This window comes from Tenrec ecaudatus, chromosome 3 (genome assembly GCF_050624435.1).
Source record: "Tenrec ecaudatus isolate mTenEca1 chromosome 3, mTenEca1.hap1, whole genome shotgun sequence".
Classification (NCBI taxonomy): domain Eukaryota; kingdom Metazoa; phylum Chordata; class Mammalia; order Afrosoricida; family Tenrecidae; genus Tenrec; species Tenrec ecaudatus.
The window spans coordinates 174,013,580-174,035,224 of NC_134532.1; the positions used below are offsets into that span (position 1 = coordinate 174,013,580).

At 39.7% G+C, this 21,645-nt stretch overlaps 1 protein-coding gene across 1 annotated transcript in view; it reads right to left on the reverse strand.

The window, feature by feature from the left end:
• Window positions 1-21,645, reverse strand: part of ATP10D (ATPase phospholipid transporting 10D (putative)) — a 130,649-nt gene that overhangs the window by 86,600 nt on the left and 22,404 nt on the right. The gene's annotated exons all lie outside the window — the stretch shown is intronic.

Genomic DNA, 21,645 nt, shown 5'->3' on the forward strand with positions numbered 1-21,645 from the left:
TGCTGAGGGATCTTGCTCTAGTATCCCCAAACGAGAAGGAAAAAGTCTACCATTGAACAACCAGTGCCTCAATTATCAGTATCTGTCATGAACAGCTGTCTTGAGCCAGATATGGACATCAATTTCTGTTATTTCTCTCTACCGGTTAGCCTTGTGCAAAAATGATGGTGAGGATTAAGTGAGTTTATATATGTCAACTAAAGGTATAACTATTCTTTCTAAAATGTCCTCTTATCTTGGATATTTATTCATAAATACTGATTTTGTACCAACACTATTAATACTAATAATGCTACCACTTATTCTAAGGAGCCCTGGTGGTGTAGTGGTTACATACTGGGCTGTGATCCACAAGGTTAGCAGTTCGAACCCAGCAGCCACTCCGAGAGAGAAAGATGGGGCTCCCAGAAAGAGTTACAGCCTCAGAAACTCACAGGAGCAGTTCTATCTTGTCCTATGGGGTCACTATGAGCCAGCATCAATTCAATGGCAGTGAGTGACAAGCTATTCATCTATGCTTAATTTCCTAAATCCGAACCCGTACACTATAGAGTGACTAGGAGTGGGAATCAACTTGATGGTATTGAGTTGGGAGGGTTTTAACTCATGCCCACTACCTGACCGCACTCAGTTTTAGCAACCTTGGCCTTTATTTAAATAGATTGCCAGGCAGCCAACTAATTTAGGATAACAATAACCTCTCTCACCTACTCCCAGGAGTAAGCCTGGAAATCTAGTTAAGACAAAAGCTCTGATGAACAACATAATATAAAGCATGTTTAGGAATGACCACGAACATCAATTGTCGTCCTAAAATTTAGCCCACTCCAGAAAGACATGATCATAATGATTTTATGTGAATAAAACCAAATGTTCCCACGTTTTATTTGACATGATAGTTTTATGCCACTTCCAGGAAGACATCCTTCTCCGAGACTTGCAGAATATTTAATACAACACAAAGAACCAGGTGCTTAAACTTCAGTTATGATCATTTAGAACCAGGATGTTATAATTTAGGTTGAGTTATTCTACTGTTCTAAGGAAGCTATTGTTTCGAAAAATAGTGAAATTTTTAATATTTCATTCATGGAATTCTCCAAATAATGTTTCTAGGTTTTATGAAAGGCTTCCTTCCCAATGGCATTGTTATCTTAAAGGTGAATTATTATTACATAAAAATTTGAGCTTGATGCTGGTTAGTGCTGGAAAAAGATCATTGAAGATGAACTAATTGAGTTTGGGAACTTGAAGCACAAGTTACCCAGAAATATAAGGCCTTTTAATCAACATTTTAATTCACTGAAATCAGCATTTTGTTTAGAATTTAAGTGTTTGTTAACATGAACATAGACCTAGAAGACCAAGAATCTTTAACATCTTAACACTGAGCAGGGGAGATAAGGTCTGAGAATAGTTCATTCCAAACGCTCTATGAGGGGACTTCAAAAAGTTATTGGAAAAATGGAAATAAAAGACAATAAAATTTTCCATTAAATTTCGGAAGCCCCCCCCCCCATACACCTAACACAGCGCTATTTCATGGGCAGCAGTTAGTGATTTTTTTTAGGTTTTTTCAAAGTAATCATTTATCACCAACCTATTAATATTTACATATACCAGATATGCATAAACATATACTTGCTTATAATTATCACGAGAAAAATAGACCTATTCCATTTATGAATACAATGTAGCAAATTAGTCCAATTTGATGTCAAGAGACTAATAAGCCATGACCGAACAGTTTATTCTAGGTATGCACAAATAGCTAAGCATCAGGAAATCTGCTAACATAACACATTGAATAAATAAATTTCATAACTCATTGAATAAATAAATTTAGATAGGATAATCATATGCTACAAAATTGTGTACCAAAGACCATGTGATAGAATTGAGCAGATATTCCTGATATACAAATTTACATTAAATAAATAGGGAAAGGGTTCTATAAACTGAAATAAAGACTATTTATTAAACACAATAACAAAATGTGTTTCAAATGATGCCCCTGTGGGATTCCAGAACTGTAACTCTCTATGGGAGTAGAGTCTCATCCTTCTCCCATGGAGCAGCGAGGGCTTTTGAGCTGGGTAGCAGCTCATGTCATACCCCAGTATGCCACCTGGGTACCTCGGGAGATGCCATCGAGTAATTCTAATTCATAGTGACACTCTGTACAACAGAATGAAACACTGCCAAGCCTGTTCCATCCTCAGAATCATTATTATTGACCCCACTGTTACAGCCACTGTGTCAGTCTATCTCTGAGCCTTCCTCCTGTCTGCTGACCCTCTACCAAGCATGATGTCCTTCTTCATGATGTCTTGTACTAGTACCAAATCCAAACCCCCAATGTTGACTCTTATTCATAGTGAAATTATAGAACGCAGTAGATTTGCTCTTCGGGATTTCCCTAACACTAAATCTTTATGGGAACAAACAGCCTCGTCTTTGCTTTGCAGAGCAGTAGTGGGTTTGAACCACTAACCTAAGCAGTCTATCATTTAACCTACTGAGCCAGGAGAAATATCCATTCATGAAAAAAAAAGTTTGTGAAATATCTCAGGTAAAAATCACACAGAATCTATTTATTAAGACATATATCTTGTTGAAGTCTAAGATAGAGCCATAGCATGTTCCTAAAGGAAAATACTTAAAGTCATGCACCATCAATACGTCTAAATTTACAACCACACCTAAACATACCATATAATCAAATATACAAACACATAAATGTATAGATAAGTACATGTATATGGTAAATACGTCCACACACACATATACACACATGTTGTTGTGTTTGTTAGGTGCTATGGAGTGAGTTCTGACTCAGAGAAAGTCTCTGCATAGCAAAACTAAACACTACTGGTATGGCGTCATCCTCTCAATCGTTCTGTTTGAGCTAATCGCTGCAGCCACTGGGTCAATACTTGTTGTTGAGGGCGCTTCTCTTTTTGCCTGACTGTCTATCACGCAGGATGTCCTTTTCCTGGGACTAGTCTCTCCTGGTCACATGTCCAAACTGTGTGAGACAAAGTCATCCTCCCTTCTAAGGATCATTTTGGCTGTACTTTCCTTCAGTTATTTTTGTTATTTCTTCTGGCAAGTCGTGGCATTTTCAATATTCTTCACCAACACCGAGACCCAAGCGCATTGATTCTTCTGAAGTCTTCCGCGTTCATTTTCCAACTTTCACATGCGTACAAAATTACTGAAAACACCATGGCTTGGGGCAGGCTCACCTTAGCCCTCAAAGTCACATCCTTAAAGAAATAATGCATCTACCCGATGCAAGAATTCTTTTGGTTTATTTACTAATGTTTCAATGAATGTTGATTGTGGATCCAAGTAAAATAAAATCCTAAAAATCTTGACTCCTTTCTCTGTTTATCACAAGGTAGTCTGTTAAGCCATTGTGAGAATTTTCATTCTGTTTACATTGAATTGTAATCCACGCTAAAGGCTGCAATTCTTGATCTTCATCAGTATGTGATTAAAGTCTTCTTCACTTTCAGCAATAATTTCTCCACTCTGTTGGGTCAACTTTCTTTGGGATGGGCACAACTAGCTCTCTTCCCATTGGTTGGCCAGGACTAGCTTTATTCCAAATTCATTGGCATAAATGAGTGAGTGCTTCAGGAGTGTGATGAAACACTGCAATTGGAATACCTTTTTTGGCTTCTTGGTTTATGCCTTCAGTGCACTTTCAATTCCATTGATTTGTCATCATATGCTATCTCTTGAATTGAGTGAAAATCAAGCAATTCTTTTTGGTATAGTGACTCTTTATATTGTTTCTATATTCTTTTGATGCTCCCTCAGTTCAATATTTTGCTCTTTAATTGTTGTTGCTAGGTACTGTTGAGTTGGTTTTAACACACAGTAACCCAATGATGCAGAACAATACTGGCAAGTCCTCAACCATCGTCACAAATGTTGCTACATTTTGGCAGATAGTCCTTCAATATAAAAACTCAAGGCTTGATTTTTTTCTTCAGTTCTTTCAGTTTCAGAAATGTAGAGCTCATTCTTCCTTTCTGACTTTCTAACTCTAAGTGTTTGTATATTTCATTATAATATTTGCCATCTTAACCTACACTGTGAAATTTTCTGTTGAGCTCTTTTACCTCATTATTTCTCTTATTCACTTAAGCTACACTACATTCAAAAGCAAGTTTCATAATCTTTCCACATTGGTCTTTTCTTTCTTTCTTTCCAATGATCGTTTGCTTCATCACGGATGACGTTTCTTTTTTGTATTAAACATTTTGATGGGAGGCCCTTACAAATCTTATAACAATCCATCATTCAATTGTCTTAAGCACACTTGCACATATGTCAGATATTCTGTCAGTAGTGATCAATGCATAACATTTGTTCTTGAGAAGTTCTCTAAATTCAGATTGCATATATTCAGTATCACATTTTGGCTCTATTTGGCTTGTTTTAATTTTTTCCCTAGCTGCCCATAATCAGTTGAAACGGTTGTAATAAGTTGATGACAGACTGGAAACATCCACTAATATGCTATGCTAAGACATTTGGAAGACAGTTGCCTGGCCAACAGACAGGAAGAGGTCAGTATGTGTGGAATGCTATAAGACTGTAAGAGCCCCAATAGAATGATTTTTTAAAAAAGGAGGTTCGAGCAAAACTGCTTTTTATGAAAAAATACACTGTGGATGGATAGAATCTTCCCAGGTGACGCCATGGGTGCACTAACTCAGAGAAAGTTGTTCCATGATCTCATGGGAAAAATGCCTAGTGTGAAAGCTCTGCTCCACCCAGTGCAATTCTAGTTTTGGGGGCGTACCCCTCATACAGGAATATACAGTGCAATTCTTTTCTTTCTGTTTGTAGTAACAACCAAACCAAAAAAACACTATCGTGTTACAAAAGTCCTTTAATGGGAGAATAGTTTATTATACTGCACCATATCCAAATTAGGGGATATGATGCATCTATTAAAACTACTTACATTTTTATAATAGTGGCTATTATGTATTGCAAGTACAGAATGTAGGGATGTAAATAGGGTGATCTAACATTTTAAAAATGCATGAGCTCTGATCACAGAGACTGATGTGGCTGGTTGGTTTGAACTTCCAACCTTGTGGTTAGCAGCCTAATCCTAATCCACAATGCCACCAGGGCTGAGGAAAGTCTTACTAAAGTCTTTTCAAACCCGTTTGCTCAAAGGGAAGCCTCTTTAGCACAGTCTACCTATTACCAATCAAGGAATTTCTTAGTGTACAGAGTTACATAGCTATAGGCACTCTTTCGTACTATATCACTGGCTGACTCTTGGCCTGCTTCACCAACACTTACCAAAACAAACTGCCTGGAAGAGTGTATGTTTTCATACATACTCCATAGGAACATGAAGAAAGGTATGGAGTAATTCACACTAGGTTATGAAATCGGCTACCTTAAAGTGGGAATAAAAAGGAGATAGAAACACATTGTTTATATTTCCCTTCATTTTACTAGTTTCAATAAATGTATATTGATTTATAGCTTAAAATAATTCAGTGTTTTTCAAGGAAGGTATAAATTTATAGCTGTGGAATATTTTCATGCTACCCTAATGCTGAATATTTGTTTTGGCAACTAATATTCCATATATGGCTTACATAAGCTGATAAAACCATAATTAAAGTTCTAAAATCTGTAAGCTATCAATTTTAGAATTAAAGAAATTTAAGCCAAGCACTGCCTGATATACAACTGCTAATATTTTTATAAGGATTATTATTTACATAAGTTTTCACACATATATTATTGAAATTAGTCTTCACAACGTGGTGTGAAATTTCATTTCCTTTTCAGAAGAAGAAGAAAAATATGAAAGAGGTTTTATAACTTCCTCCAAGCAAATAACTTTTGCTTCCCAACTCATGCTTTTTCAACAGATAGTACTATTTATAAATATGCTATTTTATAGATGAATGATCATTATAGTATATTATTTCTAGAAGAGATTAAAAGGTAAAACATTCAAGGTCCATGGTACACGTGAAATGTAATATATCACCCTAGGTTCTTTATTTTACATAAATGCTCTTGAAAGCAGAGTTATTTCCAAAAACCGCCCTTAATGAGTGATTCACAAAAAGTTTATAGCAGGGAAGAGCGTCAATGGTAAATAGAGAATAATGAATTCCCCTTGGCCTAGTTAGTACTTAAAATTGTCTGAAGTCATCCCCAGACAACAAACAACTTGAAATATACACATGAGCTCACTTGTCTACAAGAGAAAAACATTCTCATATATAGTTATTTCAATCTGTTCTAAACTTGTAGCAATGAAACTTCAACCCGCATGGGAATCGCTCGACCCTCCCACCCTCCCTGTCCTTCCCAACTAGACCCCCAGTTTCTGATTCAACAGGTGTTGGATAGGGTTTGAGAATATGCATGTCTAATATGTTTCTGGGCGCTACTGATGTTGCTAAACTCAGGGCCATGTTTTGCAAACTATGTTTTGACCTTGGTAAGCATACCCAAAAGATGCACTGCCATTGACTCGATTCCGACACACAGCAACCCCTCAAGAGAGAGTGGAACTAGCCCAGTGGGTTTCTAAGACTGTAAATCTTTACTAGCACCCAAGCCTCATCGTTCTCCCATGGAGTCGTTGGTGGTTTTGAAATGCTGACCTTGAGGTTAGCAGCCCAACACATAACCCAGTAGAGAATGAGGGCTCCTAGCTATTCCAAAATAATATGTTACCTGAGAGTAGGATAGCACATTTTTGAAATTTGGTTATTAGCCTCTAATACGATATTATTAGTGCCATAAACCTACGATCACAGCAACATCTACCACTTTTGAAAGATGTGTCAATTGCTGTGTTGGGAACAGATATTCATTAACTTTAATCCTTACAATGAAATACATATGATTATCCCTACTTAATGATGAGGAAAGTTAGGCTCAGAGCATTTGAAAAATCCAGCCAGGTAACACAGCTTGGTAAGTGTGTCTCATCCAAATATCTCAAATGAGGTGAGAGCTTTTGAAGCTACTGCAGGCTCTGTGACGGGCGGGAACCCTGGAGAAATCGTCTGGAAGAGGCACATAGCCTGTGGCAGCCCACTCGGGACTGTGAGGGCTGAAGAGCAGAAAGAGATGTATGTTAAAAAAAAAAAAGAAAAAGAAATGTATGATAAAATCTATGAACCTAACTTTAGTCTATTTTATCCACAAGGAAAAAAAAATACTAAAGGCACACTTCATAGGAAACAAGAATGTTAACAAATAAAGTCAAATATTTGCATTAATTTGCATGCATTTGTTACATGTGTTCAACATAAAGCTCTTTATATAGATCTGAAATATGATTTCATATATAAAAATGATTTACTTTCAGATAAGCAATTGACTTATAACCCGACTCAACTATTATGTAGCTCTAGCAGGTCTTGTAAGCACTGCCCATGTCTCCTTTCATTGTCCTCAGTCCTGCATGGCCCCACTGCTTATCCAGATTAAATTGCATGGTCAACATTGTAACCACTCTCTTGTATATAGTCTCACACTTCTATCTTGGCAAAACCTTCATTTCCGTGGTTATGCTGAAATCCCTGCGTGTTCCTCCAATAGCTGCGGCATGAACTTGGCAGGAGAGAAGCACACAGGACCACCGATGAATGCCACTTGCAATTCCTGATCCTGAGCCACACTTGGCCGTGAGCCGACCGTCCACATCAACTGTCCACACCCTCCCACCTCCCCAGAACCGTGTTCCACACCTTTCCCTCTCCTCTCATTGCCAAGCGCTCCCTCCCACCTTTCTTTCAGCTGATGACCTGGGTCTGTGTTATGGGAAATGCAAAACTGTGCAAAGGGAACTTCCACAAGTTCCCTCCACCAACCCTCAGCACAGATCTCTTCTTAAAACACCAGGCGTGCACCTCTGACTGCCAATGGGACAGTCCATCTACAAATAGCCACTTCAAATGTAACACTTACAAAACAAAGCTCCTTATCTTGTCATTTCTAAGCCTGCGTCCCTCTTTCAGGTGGTGGTGATTCCATTCCTTCAAGACAATTGGGCCCCAACCCTGGGAATTGCCTTGTCTTTCCTCAATAACCCACCTCCAAATGGTCAAAACATCTTGCTGCCTTGGCCCTTAAAATATAACCAGCATCTCCCCACCTCCATCAGCACCACTAATTCTCTCTAGTGGGGGTAAAACAGCAGATGGACAATGACACCTTCTCAACTTCGGCTCCTACAGCTGCCATGATAATCACAGCAACAGCTTTCAGCCCTCACATTACCTGCTTTCCCAGGTCCTCTCTGACCTTCTAGGACTTTGCCCTCCTACACAGGCTTGTTCCAGCAAAGTCTACTCTCCGTCCCTACCTATTTTCCTTAGAACGCTTATGTCACTTTCCAACAAGATAAAATTTACTCTTGTGATCTCATCTCTTGTCATTCTTGTCGCTCCATTGGGATTTATCTCTTTTTCGTTCACCGATGCAGCCTAGCCCAAAATAGTATTGGGAACAGAGGGCACATTCAAGGAGTATTTGTGGAATCAGCATGTGAGTCAATGAATAAAACAGGACCCCTCTTCCAGACAGTAAAAATCGGTATACCAGTAACACCCGATACGTGATCACTCTAGAAGTGATAGGATTAGGCATTTTGTGGTAGCTTGTCTTTTGCATGCTAACATCATGTTAATTCACATCAAATCTGCAGTGTGTCAACCGAAAATAGGATACCAAGGAAACTGCAAGGAAAACATTTTCTTTAAAAAGGAAATAAAAGTACAAACTATTTTTAAAATAGCTGACGCCATTGCATGTTTGTTCCAAGCTCTAATAAAGAACATTTTCTGAGTCACCTACGTTGTTTAGACAACTTAAAAGTGTATCCCTTGAAATACTTAAATAATTTCATCCAGGACGAAAATCGTTACATAATGTGTGCTCGTTTTCTCTACATCTGACCTGGCATTTTAAATAAATGGTCTTCAATTCGGCACTAATGCTCTCAGCACAAATAGCTGCAAAGTACTGTATAAAATTTTGCCTTTAGGGCTTTTTCATGCATATTCATTAGGTTTTCTTCCAGTAATGAGGTCATTAAGAGATCTCATTTTAAATTCATTTGGCAAGTTTTAGAATTCTCTCTTCATATGAAAGCCAAATCTCTGCTCTTATGAAGGTTTTAATATAGTTAATAAAGATAAACAAATTCCATTAAGTCCCTGGAGGACCAACCAGGGGAATACCAAAACGCAACCCCACTTCTTTAGTGAAATGTATTTCCAGAGATCTCGTTGCCTTTTGTTGTTGCTGCTCTAGGTAGTGTCAAGTGGGTCCCAACTCACAGTGACCTGATAAAGAACCAAACCAGGAACGCCCAGGGCTGTGAACGCCACATAATCATTCCGGTGCCGGAGCCCACAGCTACAGTCACTGTGACCATCCATCTCATTACGGTCTTCCTCTTTTTCATTGGTCCCTCTACTCTAACGAGGAACACTGGTGGGGCCATGGTTAAAGGGCTCGCTGCTAACAGAAAGGTCAGCACTTCAAACTCTCCAGCGGTTAGGAGGAAGAGTCATGTGACAGATTGCTTCCTTAAAGATTTACGCAGAGGCTCCTAAACTTACTTGCTCTACTCACTTCTTTGTGCACGGCTATCAAAAGACATAGTGTCTGGGGTCTTAAAGGCTTGAAGGCAAACAAGCGGCCATCTAGCTCAGAAGCAACAAAGCCCACAGAGAAGAAGCACACAGCCTAAGTGAATACAAGGTGTTGAACGGACCAGGTAGCAGACACCAAAGAACAAAAACCATCATTGTGTGTTCACCTTCCTCACATAAACACTGAAGACGAATGTGTGCATAAGTAAGTGCGGTGAAGAAGGCTGACGGTGCCCGGCTATTGAGAGATATAGGGTCTGGGGACTTAAAGTAAACAAGTTTACTTATAGTAAACTTGAAAGTAAACAAGCGGTCATCTATCCCAGAAGCAACAAAGCCCACATGGAAGCAGCACACCAACATGTGTGATCATGAAGGGCCGAGGGGACCAGGTTTCAAACAACAAAGACAGGGGGGAAAAATCACATCACCGTGAATGAGGGGAGTGCGTGATGGGGACCCAATGCCCATCTATAGACAGCTGGACATCCCTTGCAGAGGGATAGTGGGGAGGAGATGAGTCGCTCAGGGTTCAGGGTAGCAACAATGAAACTCAAAACCCTCCTCTGGTTCTTGAATGCTTCCTCCCCCCCAATTATCATGATCCCAATTCTACCTTGCAGACCTAGTTAGACCAGAGGATGCACAGTGGTTCAGTAGAGATCTGGAAACACAGGGAATCTAGGATGCATGAACCCCTCAGGACCAGCGGTGAGAGTGGCGACACCAGGAGGGAAGGGGGTGTAGAAAGGGGGAACAGATCTCAGAGATCTACATGTAACCTCCTCTCTGGGAGATGGACAACAGGAAAGTGGGTGAGGGGAGACGCCGGGCAGTGTAAGAAAAGATAAAATAATTATTTATAAATTATTAAGGGTTCATGAGGGAGGGGGTAACATGGAGAGAGAGGGAGGGAAAAAAGGAAAATGAGCTGATTCCAGGAACCCAAATGGAAGGCGAATTTTGAGAATGATGAGGGCAACGAATGTATAAGGGTGCTTTACTCAATTGATGGATGTATGGATTGTAATTAGAGTTGTATGAGCCCCAATAAAATGATTATATATATATATATATATATATATATATATATATATATATATATATATATATATATATATATACACACACATCCACTCAGCACCCACCTGGCAATCAAAAATGTTTATACTATAGCCTATAAGCGGACCCCTGCTTCATCCCAGCATCACCACCACCTCCTCCATCCCCGATTCCTTGCAGGGACCAGTATCAGCCACTTTGGTAAACACTGGTTTTAGGCTTAGACACACGATGGGACAACTCTATTCCGCCCTACAAGGTCACCATGAGTCAGAATTGATTCAACCACAGTGCACTTCCTACTTTACGAAGCATGAAACCTTCTTCAGGAACTGGTCCCAAAGTAAGGGAGATGAAGTCTCATGCTCTTGAGAAGCGTGCTGGCTACACTTCCTCTAAAGCAGCTTCGTTCGCTCTGTCGGTAGTGCATGGCCTATTCAATATTCATCACCCACACCACTAGTCAAAGGCATCCATGCATCTGTGTCTTCTTGGTCCACTGTCAAGCCTTCAGATGCAAAGGAAACTGTTGGAAGTACCATGGGTTAGGTCAGATGCACCTTATTTCCTTCCTCCTACATGTGTAATAGAATAGGTACTGAACGGCTACCGTGCGGTATCCAGGCTCTTTACCAGGCGCTGCAAGAAATGATGAAAAGTCCCGTCGAAATCCCACGTTTCCCCTAGAGGAACACAGTCCAGTTGAATCTCAGGAGATTCCTGAGTATCTGAACGACTTCAGAGATTCATACCCAGGAGAGAAAGCTTGGCATTAATGTGGCGAGGCTTCCGAGCAGCAAACACTGGTTGTTGCTACTGTTGTTAGGTGCCTCTGAGTCAGTTCCGACTCATTGCAACCTTATTTGGAACAGAATGAAACCCTGCACGGTTCTATACCATCCAACAATTGCCGTGCTTGAGTCCATCGTTGCAGGCACTGTGTCAGTCCATCTTGTTCAAATTCTTCCTCTTTGGGGCTGCCTTCTACTTTACCAAGCATGATGTCTTTTTCCAGGGACTGGTCTCTCCTGGTAACGTGTCCATAGGACGTGAGACAAAGTCTCACCATCCTTTCCTCTAAGGAGCATTCTGGCTGTACTTCTTTGAAGACATGTGTTTGTTCTTTTTTTAAATTAATTTATTTATTTATTTTAACAATTTATTGGGGCTGATACAATTCTTTTCACAGTTCATACATATACATACATCAATTGTATAAAGCACATCTGTACAGTCTTTGCCCTAATCATTTTTTTCTCTTTTCTTCTTTTCATGTGTTTGTTCTTTTGGCAGTCTATGGTACTTTCAATATTCTTCACCAGCACCATAACTCAAATGCATGAATCCTTTTTCAATCTTCCTTCTTCAATGTCCAACTTTCACATGCAATGAAAATACCAGGTGTTGTGTCAAATGAACACTCTTGTCTTTTAATACTTTAAAGAGGTCTTCTGCAGCAAACTGACCCAGTGCAATGTATCCTTTGATCTCTTGACTGCTGCCCCCATGAGCATTGAGAAGATCCAAGTAGGACTAAATCCTTGATAACTTCGACCTTTTCTCCATTTATCATGATGCTACCTATTTGTCCAGTTGTAAAGATTTTGGTTTTCTTAACATTAAGTTGTAATTCACACTGTAGGCTGCAATACTTGGTCTTCATCAGCAACTATTTCGAGTCCTCTTCACGTTCAGCAAGCAAGGTTGTGCCAGCTGCATATTGCAGGTTGTTAATAAACCTTCCTCTAACCCCGATACTGTATTCTTCTTCATATATTCCAAACATTAGAATCATTCATGCTATCCAAGCACTGGAAGCATTAAAACACGAATCAATGAAGAATACTTGAAATTCTGAAATAATACTAACATTTTGGTAAAGTGCTCATTTTGAGAATCAGAACCAAAGTATGTTCAAATGTCAGAGGAATGCAAACTTCCTGGTGTGACAACTTTACTCTTTCCTCCTGCTGATGTTGTCAGGTGCCATTGAGCTGATTCTGACTCATAGCTACCCTTCACACAACAAATCAAAGCATACCTGGTCCTGTATCATTTTCACTTTAAAGAGATCTTTGGACTCAGAAAGCTTTCATCATTTTCCAAATGAAGACATCAGTTGATTTCTTGTCTCTTGCTTCCATGTACACTGATTGTGGATCCAAGTAAATAAAATCCTTGAAAACTGTGATCCTCCCTGCCATCGAGGCAATTCCAACTCATCATGATCCTATGGGGCAGGGTAGAACTATCCCAGTGGGTTTCTGAGATTGTGACACTTTATAGGTATAGAAAGTCTCTTTCTCCTGGGAGTTACGGTTTTGTGTCAACTTGGTTGGACTAAAATACTTAGTGGTTATACAGTTAAGAAGTAGCAATCCTCCTTGATATCTTATACAACGTACTCACCTTCGTGATGAGATCTATGAGAATTGCTATAAAGTCACCAATCAATTTAAAGAAAATTTCCTTGGGATGTGGTTGTCTTCAATGTATGTGGATCCTATGGAAAAGCTTGCTTGCTTTTTGCTGGGTCTGGAGACTGCATCAGGCTTATAATTTGACTCTGGTTCTTTGAACTTGAACCACAAGTCTGCCATATTGTCTGCTGATCTTGGGAGTCATCAGCAGCCTGACATTTGATCTGAGAATCTTGGGCTCATCACCCCTGCAGCTGTCAGGAGGAGTCATGAGTCATGAGAAGCCTCCAACCTGACATTTGAGCCATGGACTTGGAATTCATGTATCTCTACAACTAGGTGAGCCACTTCTTTGATATAAACCACCCCACCTCACATACATATCAGCATTTTGCTTCTCTAGAGAATTCAGCCTAAGACAATAACTTCAATCTTTTCTGCATTTATGATGTGCTTACTGGACTGGTTATCATGTGATTACTGGACTGTTTATCTGCATTTACCATGATGTGCTTTCTGGACTGGTTATGAGGAATTTTTCCCCTTCTTCATGTTGAAAGTTGTAGTCTTAGATCTTCATAAGTAAAAGTTTCAAATATTCTCCACACTCAGTAAAGCAAGGTTGTATCATCTGCATATCACAGCTTATTAATTATTCTTTCTCCAATCCAGATGTCCCATTGTCATTCATAGAATCAAGCTTCTTGGATTATTTGTTCTGCATACAAATTGCATACAGCAGATTGAAGGATACCAGCCATACCTTTCATGATTTTTATTCCCTGAAGTTTCACCTTGTTTTCCTGATTCTAAGTTATGCTGCACACACCCTTTGTTCTGTTTGGCAGATACTTTGGTCTATGGATAAATTCTGGATGAGCACAAATAAGTGTACTGAAGTTCTCATTCTTTGCAATGTTATCCATAATTTGCTCTAATCCACACTTTTGAATGCCTTTACATAGTGAAACACAGCGAAACATCTTTTGGCAATCTCTGCTTTCAACTGAGATCCATCCAACATCAGCAGTGCTATTCTTTGTTCCATAACCTCTCGGAATCCAATTTGAACTTCTAATAGTTCCCTGTGGATGTACTATTACAACCGTGTGTGTGTGTGTGTGTGTGTGTGTGTGTGTGTGTGTGTGTGAAAACTAATTTTATTCTCTGTGCTTCCTCTTTTCTTTGGATACGATCCTCTCTCTGTTCCTCCCTAGTTTAATCACTGCTGAGTGAAAGAATTCCCATCTTCCTCCCATGTATTGTCACAGTGGCCTGGAAATCCTTCCTCGAGACCACAAGTAGGAGCCAGTGATGGCAACCGCATGGCAAGCGACAGCAGCTTTTATCGGGATCCACAGTGCCGCGGGCCAGGGTTGACAGTAGCTGTATTTTTCAGGTTGTTTTGTTCCCCACCCCACCACCTCTGTTTCTCAAGCCTCCATCAAGATCACATGTTGGCCAAGCAGCGATCTTTGGCATAGAAAACACTTGCTGCATTACGTCCATTTGTGGATAAAAAACTCAAATGCCTATTGTGGTTCCTAGAATCTAGTTTTTGTCCCGTGCTTTCAGTGAAGCTTGACTTCTTCTTTCAAAACCATCAGCTACTTTCTGAAATGGTTTAACATCAACCATTTCTGTTGTTACAGTGCCACTGGGGATTCCTTCCATCTTTTGATGCTTGCTGCATCATTCAAGAGTCCCCTCAGAATTCTTCAGTCTTACACCTTGAGGTTTGAACATTTTCTTTAATTACTGAGATAGGCTTTAATTACTGAGTGTGTCTTTCCCTGTTGGTTTTCTAACTCTAGTTTTTGCGCATTTCATTATTATATCTCGTCTTCTAAAGCTACCCTTTGAAATTTTCTCTTCCCTCATGTTTTCTTCCATTCACATTAGCTACTCTATGTTCAAGAGCAAGTGTCAGTGTTTCTTCTGACTTTGGTCTTTGTTTTTTTTACTGTCTTCTTAATAACATTTTGCTTTCTTCAAGTATGATGTTCTTAACATGTCTGATCTTTGGTCACTGATGTTTAATATGTCAAATTTATTTTTGAGGTAGTTTACAAATGTACTTAAGTTTGTATTTTGGTTCTCATAAACCTGATTAGTTCGATATATGGCTAATTTCATTATAACTTAGAGTCCTAGGATAGTGTATATAGTTATACTGCTTAGCTGCTATCTGAAAATTTTAAGGTTCTAGCCCTGTAGGCCTACTTCTAAAAAATAAGACACTGAGAACTCTAATATGGAGCACAGTTCTATTCAAAGTCAAAGTAAACTCAGCAGCAAGAGATTTAATCACAGCATAAAGATCACAATAGTAAACCAGTAATTCTCCTCCAAGCTATTCACAGACCTGTCAGCACTCTGATGAGAAAAGTCTAATTTCCCTTCTGATGTTCACAGGAATGCACATTTGCTTCTTTAATGCAGCCTCCAAAATCTCAAAGGAGGGGATGGGTAGGGGACTTGTCCCCCTCTCTTTCCTTTATGATAACACTTGGAATCCAATTTGGTTTTTAACATGAATCTGTTATCAAGAGTCAAATAATAACATAAGACCAGACAATTCTGACAGTATTGAGTATTGTAATTTTGGACCATTTTATGCTGTGAATTAATGGCTTTTACAATTAGCAGCGCAAACAGAGGTGTTTGGAATGTCATGCAGGTCCCATTCTGCCAAATCCAATGAGTCTGTAAGACCAGTCATCTGAGGATCTTATTCTGTGTTCTCAAGCCTCGTCGCATATCTGAGTCACCCGGATAGCTGGTTCAAAGGCAGACAGGTACTCCAGTTTCTAGTCCATTATGTCTGTAATCGGGCCTAAGGTTTTGTCTTCCTAACAAGTTCACAGGTGATGCATTTTGAGAATCAATGAACTATCCAATTCTAATTTTTCTAGAAATATTTTATTTTTAACTTTACTTATGAATTCATTGACAATAAATATTGCTTTTATCCAACCAATCATTTCCCATTTAAATGATTGGTTTATTATTATTTAAATAGCAAAAGTGAAATTACTTTTATATTTACAAAAAGGCAACGTTTTTCTGTTATAGTACCCCCTAGAAGAAAAAAGGAAGAAGAAAATAGCTAGACAAAAGCAATGAGAAATTCTGAATGAAAAATATAGTGAATGGAGAAGTGTAGTCATTTGTATCCCAAGTGAAAAATGTTAGCTACTAAAAGATTGGGTGGACAGACTCCTCAAAGCACAGTCCACCTTAATGATACGAATGAGACAGGGGTGGGAACCTGCATGTGCTGATGTGACACAGTCAAAGGAGAAGGAAGAAAGGCAAGCATCCATTAGTCATTGGAACACAGAATGCACAAAATAGGTATGAAGATTTGAAGTTATCAACAATAAAATGGAACGGTGTAAGGTCACTATTGTAGCCATTAGAGGGCTACGATGAGCCGGTATTGGTCATTTTGAAGGAGACAATCTTATGGTCTAGTATGCTGGGAGTGGTCAGTTGAAGACCTGCTGGACACTCGTCCTCAAATGAGCGTTCCAAGACCTATCCTGCAGAACGAACATGTCCGTGATCACTTCCATGTGACTACAAGAAAAACGGGTTAGCATGTCTCTTAATCAAATTGATACACCAACCACTGTTATCAAAGATGAAGAGATTGAAGATTTTCACGGTTGATTAAACCTTTGACCAAGACGCATTGAAAATGATTGCTGGTTGGAATGCAAAAGTTGAAAACAAAGAAAAAACATGCGACAAAGATAACTATGCATATGAACCTCACTGGCTGGGACAAACAGGAATCAAAGTGACTACACTTGGAAAGAGGCATGGGAGAAGGTGAAGGCCAGGGAGAGATCTACTGCTGAAATTTTCCGTTGTTCGTGTAAAAATTCAAGTTAAACTTGATGCAAACTATAACAAACTGACCGGAACCGAAGTACAACATTGAAAATATGCCTGCCACCAGAGTCTAGAAACCATATCAAGAATACTTTTGACAGAATGAGAACTAATGAACGAACAACCAAACAATGTGGAAGGACATCATAACGAAGAAAAAGATCATTAAAAAGGCAGAACAGGGAAAAAAAAAGACTATAATGGATTTCTGAAACTTGTTCTTACACATAGAGCAGCTAAAACGGAAGGGAGGAATGAAGAAGTAATGGAACTAAAAAGAAGATTTCACAGGGTGGTTTGAGTAGACAAGGTAAAGTAGAACAGAACATGTGCAACAACTAGCGGTTAGAAAAGCAAAGAGCATCCCAGCATTCCCCAAGTTAATGAAGCCCCGGGGTCTCTCCAGCTGCTTCACAGCCTTCTTCTCCTTCACTGGCCCTCTGCTTTACCAAGTGCGACAGCCCTCTCCAGGAACTGGTCAAAGGATGTAAGACCACGTCTCCCCATCCTCGCCTTTAAGGAGCACCCTGACCGTCCTTCCAGTTCAGATCAGTTTGTCCTTTCAGTACTGCGCTCCGCTTTCAATATTCTCCTCCAGCACCACAATTCAAATGCATCTATTCATCTGTGGTCTTCCTTATTCAAGGTCCAACTTCCACGTGCATATCAGGCAATGGAGAACACCGTGGCTTGGGTCAGGCACACTTTAGTCCTCAAAGTGACATCCTTGCTCTTCAATACTATAAAGAGGTCACGTGCAGCAGATCTACCGGATGTAATGCATTCTTTGATTTCTTGACTGCTGCTTCCATGACCATTGATTGGGATCCAAACAAGACAAAAACCTTGACAACTTCAACCTTTTCAACATTTATCATGATGTTACCTATTTGGCTAGTTGTGAGGATTTTGGCCTTCCTTCCAGTGAGTTGTTATCCATGCTAAAAGCTACAATCCTTGATCTTCATCAGAAAGTGCTTCAATTCTTCTTCACTTCCAGCAAGCAAGATTGCACCATCTGCGTACCATAGGTTAGTAATAAGCCTTCCTCCAGTCCTGATGCTGCATTCATCTTCACAGAACCCAGCGTATTATGATTCACTCAGCATATCGATTGAGCAGGCAGACTGAGAAGACAGACCCCGACACACTTCTCTCCTGATGTTAGATCATGCGGCATTCCATTGTTCGCTTTGTACAACTGCCTTTTGATCCATGTCCAAGTTCAGAACGAGCACAATGAAGTGGTCCAGAATCCCCATTCTTCACAATGTTATCCACAGTTTATTGTGTCCACACAGTCGAATGCCTTTGCATAGTCAATGAAACACAAGTAAACAACTTTCTGGTATTCTCTACTTTGAGCAGATCCATCTAAATCAGCAGCGATGTCCTTTGTTGCACACCCTCTTCTGAATCAGGCCTGAACCTGTGGGAGTTCCCTGTCAATATACTACTGGAACCATTGTTAGATGATCTTAAGCAAAATTTTACTTGGGTTCAATATCAATGATATTGGTCTATGGTTTGACCATTCTGTTTAGTCAGCTATTTGGTTAATCCATAAAAGTGACATTTCAATATAATGAATGAGAACTTTACCTAATTTCTAAAAACTATTTAATAATTCACTCCTGGAAGAGTTTCTATGACTTAAAATGTATTGTGAGGATTACACAGAGAAATATTTATTTCACGATATTTAAAATTCACTTCATCAAATAATATAAGGTGATAAAAGTATAAACTATAAACTAATTAGCTAGACTGTTGTAATATACACACATCTAACCCTTACTATTGACATGGGCAGGTTCCAAAGGTCATTATGGAAAAGTCAGCATTATGAAAAATGAGGATGATCACATAGCAAATGATATGAAGGATGGCTATATCATTACTTACCTGTCGCCACACCACTGAGAAGCATGGCCCAGCCAAGTGGACACATAACCATTACCATCAGAGCCAGCACTGTCTGCACCTCACATCTTGATTTGTTAGTCCAGACATATATGGTTAATGCACAAGATAGATGAGTAGCAGATTTTTAAATGATTGTTGGAAATGGGAAATGCCAGTCAATCAGATAGTAGATAAAGTGAGAAGTAAATGTGTTTAAATTGTCCTGCATCCTGTAAGTTACTTATTACTGATATTGTCTATAAAAACCAATGAGAGATAGGGCAGAACTGCAAACATTAAAAAGAAGTTGATGCTGTTCACTGGCATTATATAATTGATTCATGAGAAATTTTTAATCTTGATACTTTTTAATGTTACCCACTAAACAAAACACATGCATTTTTATAACTAAGTTATTAATATCATGGTCACCCTACAGGACAGAGTTGAACTGCCCATATGGGTTTCCAAGACTGTAAATATTTAAGGGATTACACACCCTCATCTTTCTCCCACAGAGTGGCCGGTGGTTTCTAACTGCCGACCTGTGGTCAACAGCCCAATGAGTGGCTATGAGTCAGAATTGACTCATCGGCAGTGAATTTTGGGTTTTTGTATTAGTAATATAGCAAGGACTCACAAAGTTGCCACAAATGCACCTGCAATTAGTGGGAAGGATCTAAGCTCTACCCAGCGAATTTTGATTGGCAGCATGAACCACCACAAACGTCACTCTGTGTGGCTAGCATATTTGGGAAGTAAAATATTGCCACCATCCTCACACAGCTTGGTAAAGTTTATCAAGTGATGTGCTATGCCCAGCACAGTGCTCCATTATTTTACTTTTTCAACTAATATTTATTGATTCCCCCTACTATATGCCAAGCATTGTTTTAAATATTGGGCATAAACCAGGGAACAAAACAGACAAAAATTCCTACTTCCCTGGGGCTTACAAGTGTCCACTTATTTTACCTTGTCGGATGCACAATGGAGCATATTTGACAATATTGGAGGGATCGTGGGTTTTCCAACTGAGCTGCTGACAACAAGGTGAGTAGTTCGAACCCATCAGTATCTTTGAGGGAAAAAGATTAGACTTTCTGCTTTCATGAAAATTTACAGTCTTGGAAACCCAAAGGTACAGTTCTACTCTAGTTTGATAGACTAGATTAGAATGCTCACAATCCAATAGAGAAGACTATGCCTTAGGGGAATCAAATGTTCTATAACTTTGTTCTATTAAATTGGCATTCCATAATGCATGATTTCCCAACATGATTGCTGAAGACAAATGGGTGCATAAGCAAATATTGTGAAGAGAGCTGACAGTGCCTGGCTATCAAAAGATATAGCATCTGGGGTCTTAAAGGCTTGAAGGTAAACAAGTGGCCATCTAGCTCAGAAGCAACAAAGCCCACAAGGAAGAAGCACACCAGCCTGTGTGACCACATGGTGTCAAAGGGATCAGGTATCAGGCATCAAAGAACAAAAAAATCGTATCATTGTAAATGAGGGGGAGTATAGAGTGGAGACCCAAAGCCCACCTGTAGGTAACGGGACACCCCCTTACAGAAGGGTCACGAGGAGGAGACGAGCCAGTCAGAGTGCAGTGTAGCAACAATTAAACATACAACTTTCCTCTAACTCTTCAATGCTTTCTCCCCTCCCCTCCTCCCCCCACTATCATGATCTCAATTCTACCGGCTAGACCAGAAGATGTACACTAATGCAGATAGGAACTGGAACCACAGGGAATCCAGGAGAGATGATACCTCCAGGGCCAGTGGTGAGAATGGCAATACCGGAGGGTGGAGGGAAGGGGGAGTAGAAAGGGGGAACCGATTATAAGGATCTACATATAACCTCCTCTCCAGGGGACAAACAACAGAAAAGTGGGTGAATGGGGGACATCATCAGACAATGTAAGACATGACAAAATAACAATAGTCTATAAATTATCAAGGGTTCATGGGGCAGGGGGAGTGGAGAGGGAAGGGGAAAATTAGCTGATACTAAGGGCTTAAGTGGAGAGCAATTATTTTGAGAACGATGAGGGCAACGAATGCACAAACGTGCCTGACACAATCGTTGTACATACGCATTGTGATAAGAGTTGTATGAGCCCCCAGTACAATGATTTAAAAATGAAAAGAATATGAATCATATACAAAGAAGCAGGAAAAGGAGCAGCCTTCATGGAGCTAAAGCCAGTTGCCACGTCTTAAAGTGGCAACCCCACGTATGCAGAATAGAACTGAGCTCTACGGGGTCTCAGGGAAGAACTCGCAGGAGTGGATCAGGAAATCTTTCTTCCGCTGGGGAGATTTAAATTTTAGTTGCGTATGCCAGTCCAAGACACCCTTCATTAAAGAGAGAGGTGAGCCTTGGGATATGTCTACAGTCACGATAGGAGGCCGATGCTGATTTTAGAGTCATGTTTTGCCTAAAGGCAAGGAGTATGGAAAACCTTATGTCCATTTGAATGACAAAAAAGGGTTTCATTTGACTGGAGTTTCACTTTCACTTTAAGGCAGAAGGTGAAATTAAGAAGAGAACTAGGTTGAGACCACATTGCAGTCTTAACTGGTCACATAAAGAATTCATAGTGGGTTTGAAGGAGATGAAGAATAATCAAAAAAATAGTTGAGACGGCTGCTGTGACATTAACAGGAGTTTCCATTCAA